The sequence below is a fragment of the Nymphalis io genome, chromosome 7 (genome assembly GCF_905147045.1).
Source record: "Nymphalis io chromosome 7, ilAglIoxx1.1, whole genome shotgun sequence".
In the NCBI taxonomy this organism is placed as follows: Eukaryota; Metazoa; Arthropoda; class Insecta; order Lepidoptera; family Nymphalidae; genus Nymphalis; species Nymphalis io.
Genome location: NC_065894.1, coordinates 11,656,633 through 11,683,059, shown reverse-complemented (window position 1 = coordinate 11,683,059; position 26,427 = coordinate 11,656,633).

Here is a 26,427-nt window from a genome sequence, read left to right as displayed (position 1 = left end):
ACTCTACACACTTATTACTTTACACTAGCTGACTCAATAATTGCAAAAGGAAAATACAGAATAAATCAGCTTTATAGCAATAGCTACTATATATTAAATATTAATAGCCTGATAAATAATCATCCGATATTTTCCCATAAAAATACAGTTTATGTAATATAAAAACTATTACTATTATAATAATAGCCCTTCTTGTGATATAATAATTACGTTAATTCTTAGAAAATATACAATAAAAACTTTATAAAAAAAAGTCTTATCCTCGTCATCCTTATCCTGATAATATTTCAAAGAAAATAAATTTAATTTTCGAAAGTACGGAGACACAATGTAATCATTCTAAATAAATTCTTCACAACTTTTACAATCTTCGGTCTCATAGACCTCAACTTTGATAAGCTAGGATAAGGCATCAAAGTTTCGTAACCCGTTTTAAATTTCAAACATAATTTGCCCCTTTTAAATCTCACATGAATTATATACAAATACTTTGTGAAATTACATGAATTAGAACAACCTCAGTAATATTATTACTATTGTGTTGGTGCAGTGGTTTCCGTAACAGCCTGTGAATGTCCCGCTGCTGGGCTAAAGGCCTCCTCTCCTCTTTTTGAGGAGAAGGTTTGAAGATTATTTCACCACGCTGCTCCAATGCGGGTTGGTGGAATACACATTTGGCAGAATTTCAGTGAAATTAGACACACGCAGGTTTCCTCACTATGTTTTTCTTCACCGTAAAGCACGAGATGAATTATAATCACAAATTAAGTGGTTTGCTGGGTTGAAACTGAAACATTGGTTTTAGCTTTGGGGAAAAAGTAAGAGTACAAAAGCACGGCCTTCAGATACCGTATCATATAAGACCTATATGGTTCCACAAACTGTTAGAAGCAGAGAAGGACGGGTACTCCGAGTTGATGACTTAAACTCAAGCAGTTATATCAAAAGTAAGCCTATGAGGCAGTAACCGTCTTAGCGCACTTGAACGTTCTAGCGGATATGCAAAGGTGTTTAAGCAGACTCGCATCCTCCATCGTAAGATCATTAAATAACTTTAATTACTAAGAACAAATCGGATTCACATAATGGACAATGTAATAGAATAGATGTATCTAGAATTTCAATCTTAAAAACTTGTCAATGAGTTATCGTTTAAAAGTGCTCTAAATTACACGCTAATGCATGCATTGCCATAGAAAGTACAAATCACATTTAAGAATATCTACAGTTCCATGAAATGAAATGCCAAGTGCTACCTTTTCTCTATAATCCGATAAAACGCCAACAGGAAGGCTTAATAATTCATATCTAGAAGACAAAGGCCGTTGTAAAATCTCCGGTGCATTCCGATATTTTAAACTAACTTTTATGACGCTAATACCTTCCGTTAGATTCGATTTTTATATTTTGACATTGATAATGATCCCATAAGGTTGATATTCATTTGCATGTTATTTTTGATAAAATATTTTATGCACGGATAAAAGATTTAAAATCATGGAAAAGCTTTTAAGGTTAATTTTTTTGACTTGAATGTAACTAATAATGTCAAATACTGTACACTTCCGAAATGATGATGTGATATTTTAGGATGATAAATTTTATTTGAATAAAAAACATTTTCTTTTTTACTCTGTTTCCCAATAAATATTAGCCTCGTCCGCATTTTTGGGAAGTATTATCTACCGAAAAAGTAGCCAATGTCCTTCCTTGGGGTTCAAGCATACTTCATACCAAATATCGGTTCAGTGGCTTAGACATGAAAGCGTAACAGATAGAAAGACAAAGCTACTTTCATATTATTTTAGATGTGATCGACATTACCCAGTCCTGAAGGTAAATTCTACTGAAAAATAAAAACCGTGAAATTTCATAGTGTGAACAATTTTACTGATATTTTTACTGTTCATAAAGAATCTAGCCATAAGCCATAAAACAAGAACGGTAAATATATTAGTAAGGTATCGTATAACGATTAAATTTTAACTTAATATTGTAGTTATGACACAAAGGAAATTATAACACACATTATGTTTTCATTTGTAGCACATTTGTACTAATTAGATTTTGCGCCATGCATTAGCGTTAGTTTGCTTTATGTCAGTGGATTTATTCAATAATTTGATATTGAAGATTTGTTACTTCAGTAGATAACTAACAAACAGCTACCTCAACCATTTCAACCTGGGACAATAACTACATTGTAACCTCTTATTTATATTTCTAATTTTTCCTTTTGGTTTTGCGGGAAATTATCTAATGGATTAGAATTTTTTTTTTTTTTTTATATTTTATGTTATGTACGATTAATTTAAGTACGTATCACAGGCAATTAAACAAACCCGAAGTTACTTAGTTTATTAGTATTATTTCCCTATCTTTGCCACAAGAAGCAGTCGTTAGCTTTCGAGTAGCAAAAACCACTCACAATAATAAACAAGGATTTTATTGTTAATGTATATTTATCAAACTGTTATCGGTACATTAAGAGTTGACTTCGTAAGTTACGATTTTATTTGTGGGAAACAGACAGTTTTGGTTCATTCCCTGAAAGCTATTTCCCATTACTCGGAAACAACACATGTTATACTTAAAAGTATTTGCTATCATTTTGGTAGTTGTGTCGATAATAAAAGGTATGATAATTTTTTTTACTAAGTCAATCTCTATGAATGGTGATGATGACTTACCATTAAGAAAATTTGCTAGTCTGAATTAATATAGAATTAAAAAGACATAGTTGATGAAAGATACTTCAGATAATAATCGAAAAATGTCAAGAGACGTATGTTCGTTACACACAATTCGTATTCACGCGCTGCGAATTTGTAATTATGCGAAATCACGGAACCAGCGGGACATTTATCACGCTTATGCCTTTACCGTTCATTTTATATTTTTCGTTTTGCATAATAACATATTATATGCAAATTTTAACGCAAAAGATTTCATATCATATTTATTATTAAATTTCTTTGTGCATAAAAATCATGATATTATATTAAGATACAGCAGTCCTATTCTCACTATGTATCTCTCACGTGAAAACTGGTTTACGGTGACACGATGTTTTGTTGGGTTTATCCTATCAATGTTACAATTATTATAGTCTATATCAAATATCACGTTCTGCGGTACATTATATACAATAGAGTATAGAACCCACTCAACACTTATTATAACAGCATTACTTACTATTGTTGCGTTCCGGCTTGAAGTTCCAAATAAGTTCTTAGTACCCAAGGTTGGTGACGCATTGGCGACCTTTTTTTATAGAATAGGAAAGCGGACGAGCATATGGGCCACCTGATGGCAAGTGGTCACCAACGCCCTTAGACATTGGCATTGTAAGAAATATCAACCATCGCTTACATATCCAATACACCACCAACTTTACGAACTAAGATTTTATGTTCCTTGTGCCTGTAATTCTGCCTGGCTCACTCACCCTTCAAACCGGAATACAACAATATCAAGTACTGCTGTTTTGCGTTAGAATATCTGATGAGTGGGTGGTACTTACCCAGACGAGCTTGCACAAAGCTCTACCACCAGTAAATGTGATATTTATTGCAGCGTCAATATTTATGGTCGGCGATGAAATCTTATCATCAGGGTCCCATTCGCCAGAACTCCTACTTATTGTAAAGAAAACAAAACGCTAAACATCTATAAAAATAAATATGAATTCAAAATAAAACAATAAAACTAAATTTATAAAGTAGTGAGCCTCCTAAAATTTGTTAAACACTTAATTTTTAGGAAAACTAATCTAACACTGATTTTCATTGGCTTTCGAGCGACAGATTCTGAGGCAGTTTACTCTTTTCGGAGTGAAATCAATTCAAAAGATATATTTTTCCTTATTTTCATAAAACAATTTCAAGATATATATAATAATACGCGACAACAGATCCATTATATCGTACAACAGCGCTTCAAGCTATGTTTATGGAACTGTGTGACGACACGACGGTTTGGTTTTTATTTGCGGGTTTTTCCGAGATGGAGCTGCGAGAAATTGATTCTAATATATTCTAGTCCAAGAAACTCTCGTCGCATTTGTTTTCTATATCAAATTATGGACACGTTTTATTTATTAACTTAGCCTCATATTTATACAGTTACACAATGCTTCGTCCTCTTCTTTCGATTGCCTAATTGCTGAAGATAGAAAGGGCGAAATCGGTGCGTAGCTATTACCAAGCTATTTATTAGTGAGTTCGTTAATTATCTGAATAATGGAAAATTACTTATTAAATTTGTAGCTGACTTGTCTAACGACGATTTGCTTCTGTCATTATGACGAATATCTTAAATTAACTGACAAATTAACTTTGTTAGATATCAAACTTCTGTTATTGTTTGTAATTATTTCAGCTTGAAGGAGTGAGCTGGTAGAATAACAATTTACAATAAAAAGAGATTTAGACTATCATTTATTATATAGACAGCGGTAGACTGCGAATGGTGTCCACTTACCATGCAGAGGCGGTACCTTCTTACTGAATAATAGCAGTAGTAGAACTGATCTGACATCAACAGCAATGAAAAGTTTATCTTCGGATGCTGATTATATAATCATTATATCAGACTCAAAACGAGCTTCAATTTTAATATAATTCGTAATGCCCAAAACAACAGTACTTAAAAAATCGCATTATGAATAATCAAATGTTTTAGTTTATTTGATTTACTTCGTATATATAGAACATAGTTTCCACACGCAGCTTTGCTTGCATATTAGGAGGAAGGGGCTAGGTATTAGGTCTAAAAATAGCATATTTTATTCTATAGGATTCAAGCCAGGTTCATACCAAATTTCATCAAAGTAGGTTTAGTGGTTTATCCGTGATAGCGTAACAAATAGACAGAGTAACGTTCGCATTTATAATATTTGTGTAGATAAACCAACAGCTCTGTTTTGTATTACAAAATATCTCGAAGGCAAAGTTCATTATTGTACAATCTTCCTTATTCTGATTTTGTTCATTCACTTCTTTAACTTATATAACTTTTATCGCTATTTCAGCTATTTCAGCGTTTTCTTTATTATTCTCATGAAATTTCAAAAATTGTGTTGCGGTAAGTTATATATTTACCGCAACACAAGCCGAAACCGAGATGGCCCAATGGTTAGAACGCGTGAATCTTAACCGATGATCGTGGGTACACACCCGGGCAAGCACCACTAAATTTTATGTGCTTAATTTGTGATTATAATCCATCTCGTGCTTAACGGTGAAGGAAAACATCGTGAGGAAACCTGCATGTGTCTAATTTCATTGAAATTCTGCCACATGTGTATTTTACCAAACCATATTGAAGCAGCGTGGTGGAATAAACTCCAAAACCTTCTCCTGCAAAGGGAGAGGAGACCTTAGCCCAGCAGTGGGACATAACAGGCTGTTACTTACTGTACTGTATATATTTACTTGGCGGCAGGGAATGCTTAGTAATGTTTTTTATCGACTTGAGGGGTGAGTGAACCAATGTAACTATACAACACAAGGGACATAGCATTTTAATTTTCAAGGCTGGTGGCGCATTGGCGATGTTGATGATGATGAATTATTGTTTACATTTCATAACACTTGTTATGATTTTACGTAGGCTTAATAAACATCAATCAAGTAATCAACAAATATTTCTATTTTTTTTAATAGTTTTTAGGCATTCTTAATTATCTTCTTGTATTAATAATAATAATAGTATCCTGGGACATTGTTTACAAATGGCCATCTGATCCCAAATTAGGCAGAGCTTGTACTATGGACAACAGATATACTACATATACTACTTTTCTTTTGTAAATACATACTTATATAGATAATTACACCCAGACTCAGGACGAACAGACATGTTCATGTAGACAAATGTCTGTCCTGAGTGAGAAGCCACAACCTTCAGCGTTAAAGGCAAGTATGTACCAACTACGCCAACCGGCTCGTCAAATACAAAATATATACGTATTATAAAATGATTGACTCCAATTAAGCGTTTCACTGTAATTTTGTCTTTCGTTTGCAAGTTAATCTTTTTTCCATCATATCTTTCGTCTCCTCTTATTTTTATTTAATTTAAAGTTAAAAATATTAAATCATAATAATAATACTTCATAGAACGCATCCGTCCGTCCGTCGGAACCGTCCGTCGAATCCAATATTCACATCGGAATTATCACTTTACTTCAAATTCCTATCCCTTTGTGTCAATCAGTCACAACTGCACACCGTAACCCAACGTAGATATCTACTTATTGAGCCGAGATGACCCAGCGGTTAGAACGCATGTATCTTAACCGATGATCGTGGGTTCAAACCCAGGCAATCATCATTCGATTTTCATGTGCTTATTTTTGTTTATAATTTATCTCGTGTTTGGCGGTAAAGGAAAACATCGTGAGGAAACCTGTTAATAATTTCACTGAAAATCTACCACATGTGTAAAACAGACACACACAAACCGCATTTGAATAGTGCACCACGTTGCTATACCATCTCCAAGGAAGAAGGAAAGGAAAGAAAGAGAAGTTCTTAGCCTCGCAGGCTGTTACTTTTTACTTTTATCAGCTCATTTTAGCATATAGGCATTTCTATTTTGTTTACTTTTAACACTATCCACAATCGAAAAAATATTTTAATAACATATTTTAGACCGTTCGTTGTTAAGCATGTCTTATCAGAAAATAAAAATATTTTTAACCTCACTTCTATCTCTGGTACATTAAGCCTTAATTATTTCGACATCGCTACAGTTCTATTATGTGATCAGATTGTCAAGTCCATTAGTAATTTGAGTACTCTCCGATAACGACTCAACGATTTGCGTTGTGGGTTCCTTTCGAAATTATCTAGACTAACATTCTATTTACGCCACGAACTGTGAGAGACGTAAAAGTAAACTTTTGTACTTTATTTGATTACAGTTTTGTTGATGGCCCAGAACTAGATCACGAAATTGAAACAAAAGAGATTTTATGCGATGCTTAAAACTACCAAGAAATATTATGTCAATAACTTTTAGTAGACTTCGTTTCGTTAATATAAAACGTAATTTGGCACGCATTTTCTTTTTATTGTGGTAAAATTGGAATATATAGTATAGGAAACATAGGTGGCAGGTACGGGATGGATGCGGACTGCCCAAGATTGGGATGATTGGCGTTCTATGGGGGAGGCTTTCGTCCAGCAGTGGACGGCAAAAGACTGAAAAAGAAAATAATATAAACGTATAGTATTAATAGTGAATCTTAATCACCGTTTTCATCAATCATATACGATGGTAGGACACTTCTGGTCCACCTGGTTCTCCTCCCGCTGCAATACTATGCCAAGCAATAAACTTTATTCCTTTGGATACATAGAAGTTTTAGTATGTGTGCATCTAATTGCATCATTCAGAACTGGTTTTAGCCAGTTATTTAGGTTTTTAAGAGAGCACTAGTGAATTTTCATGTACTTAATTAGTATTTATAATTCATCTAGTCGGTGAAGGAATACATTGAGAGAAAACTTTTTTTATATTATGGACTGGCGGACGAGCAAATGGGCCACTTGATGGTAAGTGGTCACCACCACCCATAGACATTGGTGCCCTACCACCAGGTAAAACTGCATGTCGGATGAAAATCTACCTCATTGTGTATCCACCAACACGCATTCGTGCGCATTATACTACCACGGATAGTGATCCGTGGTAGTATAAGCCAACAGTGGGACATTTAGAGGCTACTATACTTTTTTACTAAATATAATTTATGTTATATTAAAACTATTATTATTCATTATGTAAGGTAATTATAATGTACTACGAAGGAATAAATAGATGGATATCATTAAAACCTTCTTTGTACAGACAGAAATATTTATTATATTAATTTGGACAGACAGAAATATATACATAGATATATAAAATTGTTCTGTTATTAAAGCTAGATTTAACGATTATTCGCTATTAAAATATATCTAATTTTTATGCTTGTCAGATTTTGTCTAACCAGAAAATTAATCATTAGGGTTATTATACGGTTAATAAACCGTTATGTGTTATGTATTATTAAAATCTTAAATGAGGTTTAAGAATTTATTCTCAAAAAGACAGATTCACTTACATGAGAACAGTATGATAAATGTAAAGATGACAAAAAATATATTCGCCTTATAGATACTTAGTTAACGGAATGTAATATAGTAAAATAGATGTGTGTATTTTAATCGGTACAAAAGTGGGTATTCTCTAAAATATATTTTGAGAGTTGAGACTTGAACCCGTTAACTGAGCTTACATTTTTTATATAAGATGGTAATTTGTTATATAGTTGTGCTCCATCGAAAGTTATATTTTTTTTTGCAAATTTGGTTCTAATTTTTGGGAGTACTAATAAGCTTGGTCTACGGGTGCTACGTTTATTGCTTTGTTTTATAAATGACAATTCTGAATGTATCGATTTATTAATAATTTTTCTAATGAGAATACAAGAATTATATACATAAAGTTGTCGTAAGTTCATAATATTTGTTTCTTTGTAAAGTTTAGTTGTTGATGTCAAAGGTGGATATCTAAAAAGTATTTTAATAATTTTATTTTGTTTTCTTTGTAGTTCTTGCAGTTTTGTTTTTCCAGTATTACCCCATATTTCTATTAAATACAATAAATGCGATTTTACTAGCGAATTGTAGATGTTATACTTTATTTTTTTAGGTAAGCATTTTGAAATATTTGTTAATGACCCAATTAAAGAGGAAAGTTTTTTATTAATGTAATCTACTTGATATTTAAAAGTTAAGTGATTGTCTATTCGTAACCCTAAATATTTTTCACAGTTTTTCTGCTCAATTGGAAAATTGTCAATAGTTAATGGAACATGCGGTGCAATCCTTTTATTGTTAGTTTTGAATACAATGTAACAAGTTTTGGAAACGTTAATAGTTAAAAGATTTTGATTGAACCATTTATGCAAAACATCTAAATCACGTTGAGCTTGAGAAATTATATCATTTATGTTATTACCGAAATAGAATAAACAAGTGTCATCTGCATACAAAGTCAGGTGACCATTTAGTTTCAAAGTTGCAATATCGTTTACATAAATTAAAAAGAGAAGTGGTCCCAAAATTGAGCCCTGTGGAACACCACAGGTGACAGGCAAAGCACTACTTTGTATATCACCAATTTTGACGATTTGCAATCTGTTTGTTAGGTACGATTTTAACATTTCTAGTACAGTACCTTTGATACCTATGTTTTGAAGTTTATGTAATAAGATTTTATGACTTACGGTATCAAAGGCTTTTTTTAAGTCGATAAATACGCCCAGAGCTATGTTCTTTCTATCTAGGTTCTGTCTTATTTTTGTTACTAGATCTACAGTTGCAGCAGTGGTGTTACTTCTAGCTCTAAAGCCGTATTGTCGTTCAGTAATGAAATCAAAAGAGTCCAAATACGTTATTAAGCGGTCGTGAATTAATTTTTCTAAGATTTTTGAGAGAACAGGTAGCACAGATATTGGACGATAATTTTCTGGGTTTGTTAAAGATCGAGATTTGTGTATAGGTGTTATTTTTGCGACCTTTAATGAGTCTGGGAATAGTCCCTCGGACATAAGCTTGTTAAAACAGCGTGCCAGACATTTTGATATTAAATTACATAAACATTTCAATACTTTTGTGCTAATCTTATCTATACCACTACTTGCATTCGAATCAAGATCCCCTATCAGTCTTTCAATCTCACAAAAGCTACACGGTTTGAATGTTACAAGTTCATGTTCATTGATTGTATTAATTGTGTGTAGGATGCTGTGGTGTCGTGTTGGTATTCTTTTTGCTAAGAGGAAACCTATTGTTGCGAAATATTTGTTAAATACGTTACAAATATCGTTTGTATCAGAAATTATTTTTGATTCTACTATTATTTTAGAGGGAGCACAACTTTGACTTATTTTATTACTACATAATTTATTAACTAAGGTCCAAATTTTATTAGGATTCTTTGCGTTGTTTGTAAATAGTTTGTAATAGTATGTATCTTTTGTATTTTGTATCAACGTACCTATTTCATTTCTCTTTGAATAAAATTGATTTTTTACATACTCATTGTCGGGATTGTTTTTATATTGCGTCCATAAAAAGTTCCTCTGACTTATTCCATCGACGATATCTTTGCTTATCCAATCATCTCTTATGTGGTTTAAAATTTTGGTTTTTCTTTCTTTACAGTCCATAACATATTGTTTTATTATATTTTCAAGCTCTGTATAGTTCTCAATTGAGTTAATCAATTGCGAGGACTCTAGGGAACTGTACAACTTTGTGTAATCTATAGCTTCATAATTAATTTTGTTCAGCAGCCTATGCCCCGATTCTTGTATTATTTGTTTATATTTGGTTATTCGTTTGTCTTTTTCCAATAAATTGATATTAAAATCACCAAATACTATCGATCTTCTACGTAGTTGTAATTGGCTATCATAGTCTTTAAGAAATTGTTCAAAATTTGTATCACCAGGCCTGTAAACTAACCCAATATCTACCGCGCATTGTTCAATGTGTACCCATAGGTAGTTGTTTCCACCCTGGTAAATTGAATCTATTAATCTATGCTGTAGATCATTATGTACGTAAGCCGACACTCCACCTCCCCTAACGTCTGTTCTGAAATTATAGTAATGTGTATAGTTTTCTATCTGTATTTGTTTCGCTTGATCTTCGGATGCTATCCAAGTTTCAGAGAGAAGGATGATATGAATGGTCGATGGTATGGATTTTAAAATGCATTTTAATTCGTCTAGTTTTCCTTTTTTTTTAATACTGCGGGCATTTAGGTACAAGAAGGATAAACGTGACTTTTCAGTGCGTAATTCTCGATAGTCATTTGCTATTTGGTAACTTATAGTGTCATTTATTATTGTTGATTGGAGTTTTTTGTAGGAGTTTTGACGATAGTTGGTGTTCCGTTGACGTATTTAATTGTTATATCGGTTTCGCCCTTGGATATACGTTCGTTTAGCTCAGTTTTTAAAAGTGTGTAGAATTTATGTTGGGTGGGAGTTTGGTCAGAGAATATTTTTAAATTGTTAGGCAGTTTATTACGGCTCTTAAGCACTGACAATGCTGTTTCTGGCTTTTCAAAGCAGACTTTAATTTTACGATTTTTTCCTGGGTTATACCAATACGGAAAATATTTCTCGGTTTTGGCATGTCTGTGGCTATTTGCTCCAGTATTTTGAGTACTTCAGCCTCATCCAGTAAATTCCTCTCTATCGTGATGTTGGAGTAACTTTCAGCAACTCCCATAATAATTATATTATTTTCTCTCTTCTTGCGTTCTTGTACTTCGCGAATCAACTTTTCGTTTGTGTATATGTCATTATTCTTGGTCATGGGGATCAGACTTACTTTTAATTCCTGCATATTAGTTTCTAGTGATTCTATTTTTTTCTTATCAGTATTTAATTTTGTTTCTAATTGGGATAACTGAGATTTTACATTGTTGTGTTCTAATGAGATTCTGGAAGTTAACGATTTTATATCATGTATTTCAGCGCTGATTTTAGCTATGTTGTTATCAAATGATTTATTTATTTCGGTATGAGAAAGCTTTAGATTACTAATTTCTGTTTTTATTGATCCAATAGAGTCATTCATTTGTACCATCATTTGCGAGTTAGTCGCAGCATATGATTCCAGCAGTGTAGTAATGCGGGTTAATTCACTGCATATGAGTTTAATTTCTTCCGAGCACTCACATTCTCGATCAGCTGGTTGTTTCCGTTTAGAGCGAAATGTTATTTGCGATCCAGGAATATCCACGTGTAATTTTGATAGATCAGGTTGTGATCCACCACCTGTGGTTGTAGGAGGCGATCGTGTTACGCTCATTATTTGTTAAATAATTTCAACCAGCAATCGCAATAACTTTTACAATACAATGAAGTTCAAATGAGTTCTTTTATTCTTCTACGTTCTTTTATTTTGTACATCTCGGAAATGCTTCTAAAGATTTGGTTCTTATTTTTCAAAGGGTTTTTAACCAATTATTAGAGCCGAGCAGAAGCTCAGTCATATATACGTATCACATATGTAATTGTATATTGTATCTTAGTCGAATTGTATATTGAATCTTAGTCGATGATCGTGGGTTCAAACCCGGGCAAGCACCACTGAATTTTCATGTGCTTAATTTGTGATTATAATTCATCTCGTGCTTTACGGTGAAGGAAAACATCGTGAGGAAACCTGCATGTGTCTAATTTCACTGAAATTCTGCCACATGTGAATTCTACCAACCCGCATTGGAGCAGCGTGGTGGAATAAGCTCCAAACCTTCTCCTCAAAAAGAGGAGAGGAGGCCTTTAGCCCAGCAGTGGGACATTCACAGGCTGTTACAGTTACATGTATGTTTGTTATGAATGTCTCGTTGGTCAAATGACTAGCTATAGGACCGCAGATCCCGATATCCAAGTTTCAAACCCCCGGTCGCCGCATTGAAATGTTATTGGATTTTTTAGTCCAGATATTCTCAGTACGAGCCAATTCTTTCAATTTAGTAAAGCTTTTGGTGTTGAGGATTGATAAGAAAAACACTTTTAGCATTTTACAAAAAGAAATCGATCAACATAGGAAGGATCATGAGTTATTAATAAATACACACCTTAATCTAATTTTAATTAAGCCCCTCTTATTACACTATATTTTTTTCTTTTTTGCAACATAATATTATATAAATGAATGATATAATTACTTTTTTGTACGTCATAGTGTAAGTTACCAACAATTTAAAAAAAAACTACACCTAAGAAGAAACATGAAGCATTTGGTTTACAATTTGTACAATTTGTTTTTTTATGTAAATTTAATTGTTATGAAACAATTGTTTCAAATTGTTGTTACAGCCAAGATGGCCCAGTGGTAAGAACGCGTGAATCTTAACCGATGATCGTGGGTTCAAGCCCGGGCAATTACTATTGAATTTTTATGTGCTATGTGATTATAATTCATCTCGTGCTTTACGGTGAAGGAATACATCGTGAGGAAACCTACATGTGTCTAATTTCACTGAAATTCTGCCACATGTGTATTCCACCAACCCGCATTGGAGCAGCGTAGTGGAATAAGCTCCAAACCCTCTCCTCAGAAAGGAAGAGGAGGCCTTAACCCAGCAGTGGGACATTCACAGGCTGCTACCAATTGTTTCATTCCTAAGGTCTTATCATATGTAGGCTCACAAATTTTATAATCAACATTTCGGCCAGAAATGTACCTAAGTTGTTAATACAGGTAAGTATTATATATATATATATATATATATATATATATATATATATATAGGTATTTATTTAAATTATAACTGCAAATATTTATTTATAAACTCTAGAACTAAAAATAAAATAAAAACAAAATATACATTAAGTTAATAATAATATTTTTAAGACGTTCAAATATTGAATTCCCTTTGACGTTGCTGGATCGCTACACACGAACAAGTTTACATATTTAATAATCTGTATTTTATTAAATATTAAACCTCAATCTGATTACAAAGATTTTAAAAATAATATGTATTACTTTTAATTTTAACGGCATTCAAGATTGAATTAATAACATTGAAATAATTAAAAACGTTGCAATTTAAAACGTCAAATACAATTTCGATAAATACATACTAACGCATATAATCATTTAATCGAGCTTTAATTAAACGCTATCACTATTTAGGCCTTTCAAATTAACCATTGCAATTACTATCCGAGAAGTGAAATGGACCAGTGGTTCGAATTCGTCAATCTTAATCGAAGATTGCTTGTTCAAACCCAGCCAAGCACAGTTTATTTTGCTTATATAATTCATTAAGTAGACGGTAAAATGAATAAAGCAGAGGAACCTACTTAAAAGCAACACTGATACTAACCGTACGCAATACATAAAACGAGAATCCAATATCTATGTCGCAGGGACTACAATGGTTACCTTAACAACATATGTCAGGACATAGAGAGGCACTCAGAAACAATGCACACAAGCGATATGTTCCTGAAAGTCAAGAGTATTACCCGGGAATTAAAGCCGACAACATGGGCTGTAGAGGAGGGTGCGGGTAATCTATTAAAACAGATTGACTAAGTGACCGAATGGTGGCGATCGTATTGTGAGGTCCTATACGCCGATAGTCACAATCAACAAACTAAAGATTGTCTGCTCATAGACCCTAACAACCTTGAACCTTACATACTGGAGTACGAAATACGATGCGCTTTACGAAAGAAAGAAAATTCAAGAAAAATTGAAAGTTAAATATTTAAGAAATATTATCTGATGAAAAATAATGTTTAATATTAATACTGAGATTCGCGTCTTAATTAACTATGAAACATGTTCAACTAAAATATAATAATATTCAAATAAAAAGTATGATATTATTATTATGCAAAAAAACTGATGTTTAAAATAGTTTTTGTATGTTAAGACTAAACTTTTGAGTTCTTTCACGCAACAACATTTGTGTCACGATAATTTAGATTAACAACAAGGAATTAACATAAATTCTCTCTGATTTTATTAAATTAATTATAATTCACTTACTGCCGTGTCTCCAAATTATAATAGTTAAATATTTCATGTTAAACTTTTGTTATTTTTCACGAGCGGACTGGCGATCATGACAGAATTCTAAGAGACGGACAAAATAATTGTAGGGAAGAGGGTATCCTGGCAGGGTCGCCATGTAGGGAAGAGGGTATTGAAACACACGAATGTTGAAATGATACTGTCTGTTTATTATTGAATTTGTGAATTATTTAGTCTTACAACTATAGGATATATATACTAAGTTACATTTAATGCACACTTACATACCACAAATAATCAGTTGAAAATCGCGAAGAAAATTCGACTACAATGTATGAAATGTATAATATACATTGTATTTATTTTAAAGTAGTTATATTACTAAATGTCAAATACGTTTATTATTCTTATTGAATAGAAATATTGCCCTTTTGTGACAATACCAGTTGCCCCGCAGATCCATCCGTATTCTTTATATACTCGATGTGTCTTGCAAGAATTTATCTTTGGATGAGATCAACTTTGTGATGGGGAATTGTGTAACCGCCAAATAGCAGTAATTAGTATAATTGTGTTCTGGTTTTAAGAGTGAGTGAGCCAGTGTACAGGCACAAAGGACATAAAATCTTACGTTTCAAAGTTGGTGACACATTGGCGATGTAAGGAACAGCTAATTTTTTTCACAGTGCCAATATCTATTTAAGGCTCTTACGAACTTTACGAAACGATCAACCCATTTTAAGCCCGCAAAAGCACACAGAGGTACACTTAATTAGATCATTGCCTTCAAAATAAATATATAAGCTGTCCGACTAAAAACTTTTTTTTTACGCTTAATATGCGTTTGGTGGTTTGGTGTGATGTTAAGCATCGACACGGTCTAGGACGTAGCAAGCTTGCCTATAAGAAACCTGTTTATTCTGGATTTGAAGACACCAACGTTGTACCTATCAGGAAATACGGACTCAGGCAAAGCGTTCCAAACTATATTATATAAAACAGAATATACGTGTTCTATTGTTCTCTACCTCTAGTACTAGTAATTCATAATTCAATATTTTAATGATTATTTTACACTCATAATTTATAAATGTTTTTTTTTCTACTTTATATAGCTAGACTTCAAAATTTAATTGATCAATTCTTTTTATAGTATCTTTATATAATATCTTTATATAGCTAGACTTCAAACTTGACTGATTGTAATCTCGACCGCAACAATCAATCTCTATCGTGACTCCATCCGTGACTTGGCGAAATAAAATGTTGTGTTGAGACAACTATTAGCCACTAAGGATAGAATTTCATTAATAAAACAAAAGATTGTTCTTATATTACTTTTATACACTAAATTAGAAAAAAATAATAACAATACAGCATAATTTTTAATGTTAAACATGTGGGTACAACCGACTATACTATACGTATACTGTGACGTCACATGGCATAATGCTCTCTTAAGCCGTTATGACCTGTCTACTGCCTCTATCTATTCCCTTGTATGGATGTGTACTACACTATATACATCGTTGCTTCTCTGTGTGAGTGCTTGCACACGCATCAAAAATAAATTTTATTTTATTAAATTTAAACCTGTGTGATTTATTTATTTTACTACATATTTATTTATTTTCTTTAATTATAAATTCTCTCAATAATCTCGTCACATTTTATGAAGTATAGAAATTCAGTTGGGTAAATTCCTAGTAGTCATGTTGCCAATAGATTTTGACTTTATATGTATCCATTCTTTAAATTACCTGGGCTGTATCTGAAAATTGCTTATTTTTACTGGCTCATTGACCCTTTAAACTGCAACATAACAATAATATAATATCGCTGTTCGGCGGTATAATATCTTACGTGTTTCACGTCTATACGTGGCCCACTATTAAATTTTCCATTACACAGAACATCTTCTATATATTTGGTAAGTATATAAAATAAGAAAAATAAGACTTTTTTGTATACATTTACAATTTTTTATTAGCAATAAATAAATTAATTATAATACTTGTATACATTATTATAGAACTTTTTTATTGCGATAGATAAGAAATAATCTTATTTATTCACAATATTCTTATACATATTTATTGTAATTTTAATCAACTTTTCATAACCAAAATTTTTAGGAAATAATATTCCGTTTTCCACATTCCGAAGCGAAGCGTAGCAGTGCGTAGATTTGCGTAGAGCTGTGTTAACATTACCCGGGTAGATTGATGGTCCGGTTTGCCCAGGTTATTAAATATCAACATCATTTGGACAGGATGAATAACAAGCTATTACTTTCATACACATTTATTTAAAATTAAAAACATTATTTTTTATATTAATATATTTTTATTTTAGATGATGAACAATACTCCGTAATAATAATCCGTATCATATTATATATTACAGAAAGCTTGCTTGGTGGTACGGCTTTGTGCAAGCTCATTGGGTAGGTACCACCCACTCATCAAATATTCTAATGCTAAACGGCAATATGTATGTGAGCCAGTGTAATTGCAGGTACAAGGGACATATAACATCTTAGTTCCCAAGTCTTATGGTACACTGGTGGTGTAAGGAATTGATTATGTTAATATGTCTTACACCTCCAATATCAGAATTGTAATGGCTCCTTTGTTAGTACGACAATTATTTAAAAAAAAATGTAGATATATTAAGAAAGCTTTATACAAGTTTGTCTGTGTACTACACACTTATTAAGTTTCAAAGGCTAATGAGGCTGTGCGTCAAAAGAGACAACTTCTTAGATAATGCTAGCAGAACATTAACAGTATATGGAAAGGTGAGACCGTTTTGAGATAACAATACCTATTATTAGAGGTGACTTGCCGTTAGGTGTTCCATCTTTATTTTCCGCGTGAGAAGTTCTCAATAAAATTTTAAGTTTACGAAATATATTTTTCGGCAATAGTCAAAGTTCACTTTAGTCGAAAATTAAAGAAACTCAACAATGACAAAAGCTAACTAGCTAATTGAGAAATAATAATCATCTCCTATGTATTTCTCCAATGCGCCACGAACTTAAGGGACTCACTCATCCTTTAAACCGGAACATAATAATACAACTTATTGCTGTTTTACAATAGAATATGTGATGAGTACAGTACAGTAACAGACTGTGAATATCCCACTGCTGGGCTAAGGCCTTCTCTTCCATTTGGGAAGAAGGTTTGGAGCTTATTCCACCACGTCGCTCCAATGCGGTTTGGTGGAGTACACATGTGACAGAATTTCAGTGAAATTCGACACATGCAGGTTTCCTCACGATGTTTTCCTTCACCGTCAAGCACGAGATGAATTATAATAACAAATTAAGCACATGAAAATTCAGTGGTGCTTGCCCGGGTTTGAACCCACGTTCATCGGTTAATATTCACGCGTTCTTACCACTGGACCATCTCGGGTTTTTTATGTGATGAGTGGGTGGTACATACCCAGACGCACTTGAACAAATCCCTACCATCAAATAAGGCTCTCTCTCTTTCTGTCTAAGAAGTTTCATTTCGAAAAAACCTGTATAAAAGTTTAATTAAAAAGTATTTTATTGTTTGTAGCGAGAACAATCCATGAAGACAACACTATGGATGACAGTTGCAATTTCTAGAAATATCTCTTGCGATTTGTAAAATCGGGGTAGCGATTTGTACCAATTACCCACTTTGCAGAGAGAACAATGTACTCTCCTTGAAGCTTCGCAATCTTGTGTCTTACAAGAACGTAACATACATTCTTGTAAAGTGTGGTAAAAATAAACATGGTTTATTTTATCACGAATTCATGCGAGTGAGTTGTATATGTGCACATATTATATGTTTTTTTTTAATTGAAACGCACAAAGGAATTTGAGTGAAAATCTTAAGGTGACTAATTTCAAATCAAAATGAATTTATTTAAGTTTTGTGTAAGAGGTCGCTCTCCGAGGCCGCTTCTTGTTCCTATTCCTTGTCTTTAATTTTTTTAATTTGTAATAAATAGGCAGACTAGCAACACGACCACTAAATGACAACCAGCATTATTAAGACATTGACATCAAAAGAAATATGAACTATTCATCGCCATTGCGCCACTAATAATGGTAAATATCATATCCTTTGTATCCTTAATTACATTGGCTCACTTACCTCAAACCGAAACACAATTAAAGTATTCATAGTGTTGCTTTTCGAAGTACGTGTACAAACTTCCAACTTCAAATTTCCGGTCTGCTACTGAGAATTTTCGACAGAAAAACCCAATAACTTCTTATTGATCCGACCTGGAATTAGAATCCAGGACCTCGGTGTCTGCGACTTTTTATCTAGCTAACGAGGCGATTGGCCTTATAACTTTACGCAGAAAAAAATAATATATTCATACCGAGTATCATAAAAATTCATTCAGTATTTCAATTTCAGAATAAATTTCAACGAGTCGTTGAACCTTCAATCCCGCGGGTATTACGTTTGGAATGGTGTGCCAATTAAGTTATACGTCCGAGTAATTGTTGCGTCGAAATTCTTGATATGATGCAATTCGTTAAATATGAAATGATCGCAGTGCCATCTATAATATGGAGAGAAAAAATTTATACATTATTGTAATAATACAACATTATAACAATATATGCAGTGTCATAGATTTCCTATATAAGTCGGATAACAATTTTCATTTATTTTCTCTGTAATGGTTTATCCGCTAAACCACAACGTAGCAACGTAATCAATTACGCATCGAATCCTCCTTCCGATCAGAATTCATGTGCTCAGCTATCGGTGAAATCAAGGATCCTTCTGATATTATAAATACGATAGTTTTTGTGGATGGATCTTTATTATTCTTGCACGCAAAAACAACTAAACAGCTTTGGGTGATGTTTGAAATAGAGATAGCTACCCTGAATTAGTGTGTTAATAAATAAGTAGTGTACCACACACTATAATAATAAATATTATAATAAATAATATATGTATATAATGAGCTGATATGGCCATTGGATAAAATATTCATAATGCTAATATAAGCTCATTGAACACCTTTAATTAAAATTGTTATTAAAAAATTAGAATTAATAAAAAGGAAATTTAAAAAAAATGATTTATAAATTTAAATATAATTTCATTTTAAGTAGTAACATTTGACGAAAAATATATTTTCTTAACACAAATTTTTCATCACCCATCATATAATTCTTTAAGCGGCGAAATCTCTTAAAAGCTTAAGTTAATCAAATCCGTGCGCAATGCACAATTATACGCAATCATATCATACGCTAATATCAGACACGTACAGCAACATAAATAAAAACAGTTGTTTGCAACGAGGGCGAGTTGCTGATATAAACGTTTTTGTGTAACACTATTAAACAAACAATGACGTCACGATCGACCATTGTTACTAAACATAACGTTCGTGATGACTGAAACTTACGGTTACATTTGTACTGTTTATCATAGTTATTTTTTTTTCTTCAAAGAACATTCATTTTACTTAATGATAAAAAACTTTTTTTTACTTAATGTCTTAGCTGGAATCAGTAGTGAGATCCCCCTTCATGGCAAGTCGGATACACGTGGCAAGGAGGATTCAAGTTCTGGATTACTACCTAAAAAATGGATATCTAAAATACTATATTTATTGTACTCTATAGCTAAACTAAACAACGATACTTAGTATTGTTGCGTTCTGATTTGAAGGGTGAGTGAGCCAGTGTCACTACAGGCACAACGGACAAAAATCATAGTTCCCAAGAGTAGTGGCGCTGTGTAATGGTTAATATTTCTTATATTGCCTATGGGTGACCACTTAACATCAGAAGGCTCATTTGCACGTCCACCTATAAAATAAAAAAAAGGGGACCCGATTATGAACTTCCACCAGACACCCCTACCACGATGTATATTAAGAACAGTTAGTTCGGACAGAGGTGATCAATTACCCATTTAAACCCCAATCTGCAATAAAAACTATTTTTCTTTAAAGTTAAAATAAAGTTGTAAATAACAATCAAATACGATACTACAAGAATAAATTTTTAAATCTGTCATTCGACTCGAATTTGATTCGTATTCTTTCTTTTTTTTAACGGCTTTTTCTCGTGGCAAATGGGCACTATTTCGAAATGTCACGTAGGATGGGAAATACGTGAAAGTGATTGATCGATGCAGACTTAAATTGCTAAAAAAACAATTCATTTTGACAGGCGACAATTAAGTAAATGCTTGTTGTTCGTGGAATCCACATTCCAAACATATACTATAAATAATAATTTAACTCAGAATAAGAAAACTATGTACAGTAATTTTTATAATATATAAAATTAAAATAAAAAAACAAAATACACATTACAAATTTATAGCAAAAACACGTCTAAAAGATTGTCCTGGGGCATTGTACCCAAGACGCTGGCACTATTGCCTCTCTGCACCACTAGACTCAGCCTTTGAGCTAAATAAGCGCCCAGCTCTTGGGTCACCAGAAGCGTGGACCAGTTTCTTAGAAAGATCTTTTATGTTTTTTTTTTTTGTATCAGACGAATAAAAACTTCTAAATATAAGAATCAATAGTATTTTTAATTTTAGTTACTCGTTCCCGTGGTTTGAGGACTTTGCGGAATCACTAACTTGATATAACACCTATCTGACTGCAATGTCTGAAATCCTACTTCATTCAATATATTCATTTCTATAATCATTCCACAGATATTTCTTGCAATAAAAAAATATATATTTTAAGCAATAATAAAAATAGTATAATATTACTCAATATAAAATTTAATTGATAAATAAATAGGGAGTTAGTATTCGTTTATTTTTATGCATGATATATTATTATAGCTTTGATTGTATTTTATTTACATATCTTAAATTTAATTGTTATTGTTGAAAAAGAGAAGTTACTCCCACTCAAGACGGTCATTAGAACAGGTCATTACGGTCCTGTGGAAGCTTTTCACTGAATATAATTTTTTATAATAATAAATTATCATTATATAAACTTGAAAGACAAATTGTTATATATATAAAATATATTTTGATTAAAGAAACCGAAATACTATGTAACTACAAACTAGGTACGTGTGACTGCATAATTACACATTATGGGCTATTAATCACCAGCTCAAGCCTCACCAAAGCTGACATATGAGGTGTCGAATAATTACGAGAGGCACCTTTATTTAGTGATAAGAATTTCATGACGTCATAATATCAAATTCCATAAATCTTAGTCAACTGAACAAAGCTATTTTTAAATCAAAAGCGGTCACAATTTGTATAGTAACTTATGATGTAATCAACGGATTGGTTATTGGTCTATTAAAATATATTTTTTGAAAATCGAATAATGTTGATATTTAAAAAAAATTAGAAGCATAAAAGGAAGTAATAAAATGCTCACAGGGTAATTAAACATTCTTTTCATTTTGAAAGTCAATCCAAACATAGCCGCGAGCTAATACTTGAGAAACAAAATTTTATTTTGTAACTTTTTTTCTTAAATTACATTTTGTATTATATAAGATTTTTATTACAGATAACGTTTATACAAATGAGCTTCAACATAAAACTGAGGCAATTGCAGCCAATCTTCGTAATTTTTTAAATAATATTATAAGAGTGAAAGTGAGATTGTTTATTTGTATGTTATACTTTCACGTCTTAACTACTGAACTGGTCATCATGAAATTTTGTATACACTTCATCAGGGGTATAGAAAAGAAGAAAGAAGAATAGGGTACCTAATAAATGTCCCCCCTTTCCCTGAAATGCGAATGAAGCCGCAAGCTGAAACTTGTAAGCACGTCCAAATGAGTTGATTTAATCGGTCTTCTAAATAAACTTTCAATAAATAGTTTTCATTTTTCAACTTCGATTGAATTCATTTCAATAATATTTTCAATATTTTTTTGAAATAAAAACCAACCAACTTCAACAGTAGGGCTATTCTGTGAGAACTCGAGACTCGCCGCGGAAAACGGTCGTGAAATGTCAGAAAGTGATATGCGACATTGACCATAACAATCATAGGATTTCAAAAATACACTTATCAAAATAGTATATCAAAATAGTAAGTCGCCCTTTAAAAATTTCAACACTACTGTGAAGCATTCAATTAAATAGTTGTGCTCGTGCTTGACGGTGAAGAAAAACATCGTAAGGAAACCTGCATGTGTCTAATTTCACTGAAATTCTGCCACATGTGTATTCCACCAAACCGCATTGGAGCAGCTTTTTCCTCACAAACGGAGAGGAGGTCTTTAGCCCAGCAGTGGGACATTCACAGACTCTTACTGTTACTGTTATTGTAATGTAGAAGGAATATTGTCGAACTTTGTCACGGCCATAAATTGTTCCATCATCGCTTATCATAATATATTCATTGCACCAAAAGATCCAATAAATGGTTAGTAAAAGTTTTTTATTACACGAACCAACTTATGAAATAACTCGAAAAAAGGTCGTGTTATAAAAGCTTCTGGTAATTATAAGGACATATACATACGCGATAATTAAATGTGATAAATACAAAAACAAATTCTAGACACTTGTGTTAAAGTCCAAAATTGTTACTTGCTATTCATTACAAATAGTGAGGGAAACAAAGTTAAATAAATATGTGTGAATGTGGCCACTGGGCGCAAAGCGTTATGAACAGATATATATACTCATTTCACAGACATAACATAACATTAATATTAATATAAATATTATTAATTGGTGGTAGGGCTTTGTGCAAGCTCGTCTGGGTAGGTACCACCCACTCATCAGATATTCTACAGCAAAACAGCAGTATTTTTGTGTTCCGGTTTGAAGTATGAGTGAGCCAGTGTAATTACAGGTACAAGGGACATAACATCTTGGTTCCCAAGGTTGGTGTCGCATTGGTGATGTAAGCGATGGTTAACATTTCTTACAATGCCGATGTCTATGGGCGTTGGTGACCACTTACCATCTGGTGGCCCATATGCTCGTTTTATAGGTTAGTTTAGTTTATATTATTTATAGATTATAGTTTAGTTTATATTTATAGATAAATTAAACTAATATTTTATATATTAAAATATTAACATCTTCAACATTTCATTTTCATTCTGCCTACTAATATGTCACTTAAAAATAAATGTCGCACTCACGAATCAGATATCAAAACAAAATATAAAGTGAAATAAATTAAAAAAAGTTTCTTTATTAAAATAAATACATTTTTTTATTATTATAAATACTAAATATTATAAAAAAACACTAATCGCGTCTGTCTGTTTGTCTGTCTGAACTGAAATCAAAATTACATTCTTTACCAATGGATGGAGTGGTTCATTAAGAAGGTAATATATAAAGTGGCTAATATATAACGATGCTATAATATATGACAATGCTTGTTGAAGATATAGGAATTCATCGTGATGACTGGGAGTTTCGACGTGCTATATATACCCTTATTATACCCGTGTGAAGCTGGAACGGGTAGCTAGTAATGTATAACAGTAAATCATAGTATATAATATACCATCCCAACACAAAGGATCTATCCCCTAGAAGCTCTACAAGGGAGCGGTAGGGTAGAGATTATTAGCGACCTTTTTTTTTCTTCAACGCCGATAACATGATGAATTAAACACACTAAAAATTCAGTGGTGCTTGTCCGGTAAGAACCGGCAATATCTGGTTTGAATCACTTTAGTATGATAATATTTTATAATATATTGATACGTAATTAACAGTTTTAATGACCTTATTAAAAGCTTAGAAGTTATTTAAATAAATCAAATACTTTCAATTAACGTTTGAAATTAAACATTCATAATTGAAATCATTTCTTTCATTATAACCCCTCGTAATCTTTTCCCTTTATTTGATTTCTCCTGGGTTTCATCCTTGACTTTTCCAATTTCATGCTAAGTATTAATTGTTCGGTCCGCGGAAAGTAGTATTCTGAACAAATATAATGATACTTAGATTATTATTATATAATTTATATATTAAAGAAGTTAAACAGAAATGATTTTAAAGAAATTCAATACTTTTTTACTGTGAAACATGTATTGGCGCGCTTTGATGTAAATGCATGCCGTCACGGCACCATGACTTTCTCTTATGACTTATGTGGCGTGACGCTGATATTATTATTGACGCTAATATATTATGATTTATTTATGTATTTATTTATTTATTTGGGAAACATACAGCATAATATAATACATTAACTTTTGGTAACAAAATAAGTCTCACATAAGCCAACAAAATTTCCATTTTTACATTCAAACATGGAGTGAACCTAACAATAACAAGTTATTTAACAATTAATTAATTAATTGGCGAGCCGGTTGGCGTGGTTGGTAGATACTCGCCTTTCACGCCAAAGGTTGTGGGTTCGATTCCCACCCAGGACAGACATTTGTGTGCATGAACATGTCTGTTTATCCTGAGTCTGAGTGTAATTATCTATATAAGTATGTATTTACAAAAGAAAAGTAGTATATGTAGTATATCAGTTGTCTGGTTTCCATAGTACAAGCTCTGTAGGAGAGCTCTGTAGAAATTTGGGATCAGATGGCCGTGTGTGAAAAATGTCCCAGAATATTATAGAATATTATTATAAATTAAAATTTATGAAAAGTATATAAAATGTAATTTAAAAAGCAGAACAAGTAGAAATATTGGAATATTAATGTCAAATAGTTTTTGAGGCTTATAAGAACTTAAATAATTTTTCCTTAAAGATCTGTATTAGAGTAGCGTTTATTATAATTGTCACATGCTCTTACCAAAAAGCGATTTTTAGCATAGTTCGTTCTACACATTGGGACATAAAAGGTATGTTTTGAACGGGCAATGGAATGTGAACACTTGATATAAATATTGTTGACTAAGTACTGATCCTGTATTTATATTTTATATCTATTTTCGACGTTTCACACGCGACAATTTTCATATTGTACTAACTATTGTTATAAATTATTTACTTTAATACGTATATGTATTGTTCTAATATGACAATAAAAAGCACATGGTGGTAGGGCTTTATGCAAGCTCGTCTGGGTAGGTACCACCCACTCATCACATATTCTACCGCAAAACAGCAATACTTGATATTGTTGTGTTCCGGTTTGAAGGGTGAGTGAGCCAGTGTAATTACAGGCACAAGGGACATATAATCTTAGTTCCCAAGGTTGGTGGCGCATTGGCTATAAGCGATGGTTGACATTTTTTACAATGCCAATGTCTAAGGGCGTTTGGTGACCACTTACCATCAGGTGACCCATATGCTCGTCCACCTTCCTATTCTATAAAAAAAAAAAAAGAACAACCCGCAACAAACTCCGTAGTTTCTTTTATTCATCAATCATAATTTAACATGTATATTCCATTTCATACGGTACCGTTTTAACCGCGGTCATACTTCATCTGTCGTGGTCATGAACTGACACGTATTAATAATATACAATTAAATGTCATGAACATAAACGAATACTAAGGCACGATTTTATCATCTATGTAATATATTGAATGGTATTCCTTATTTAATACAAGTATATGAACTTGCAATGTTTGTTTGTTTGGGTCAAATGTTGCAAACTGCATTAAGTTTCACTGATCTGATGACAATGCATTTTTTTGGTAAACATGACCTAATTCTACACCAAGGATTGGCACACGAAGACTAGAATTTTTCTATATTGCATTTTTTATAGTATATGTAGGCGGACGAGCATATGGGCCACCTGATGGAAAGTGGTCACCAACGCTCATAGACATTGGCATTGTAAGAAATGTTACGTCTCTTGTGTCTGTAATTACACTGGCTCACTCACCCTACAAACCGGAACGCAACAATACCAAGTACTGCTATTTTGCGATAGAATATC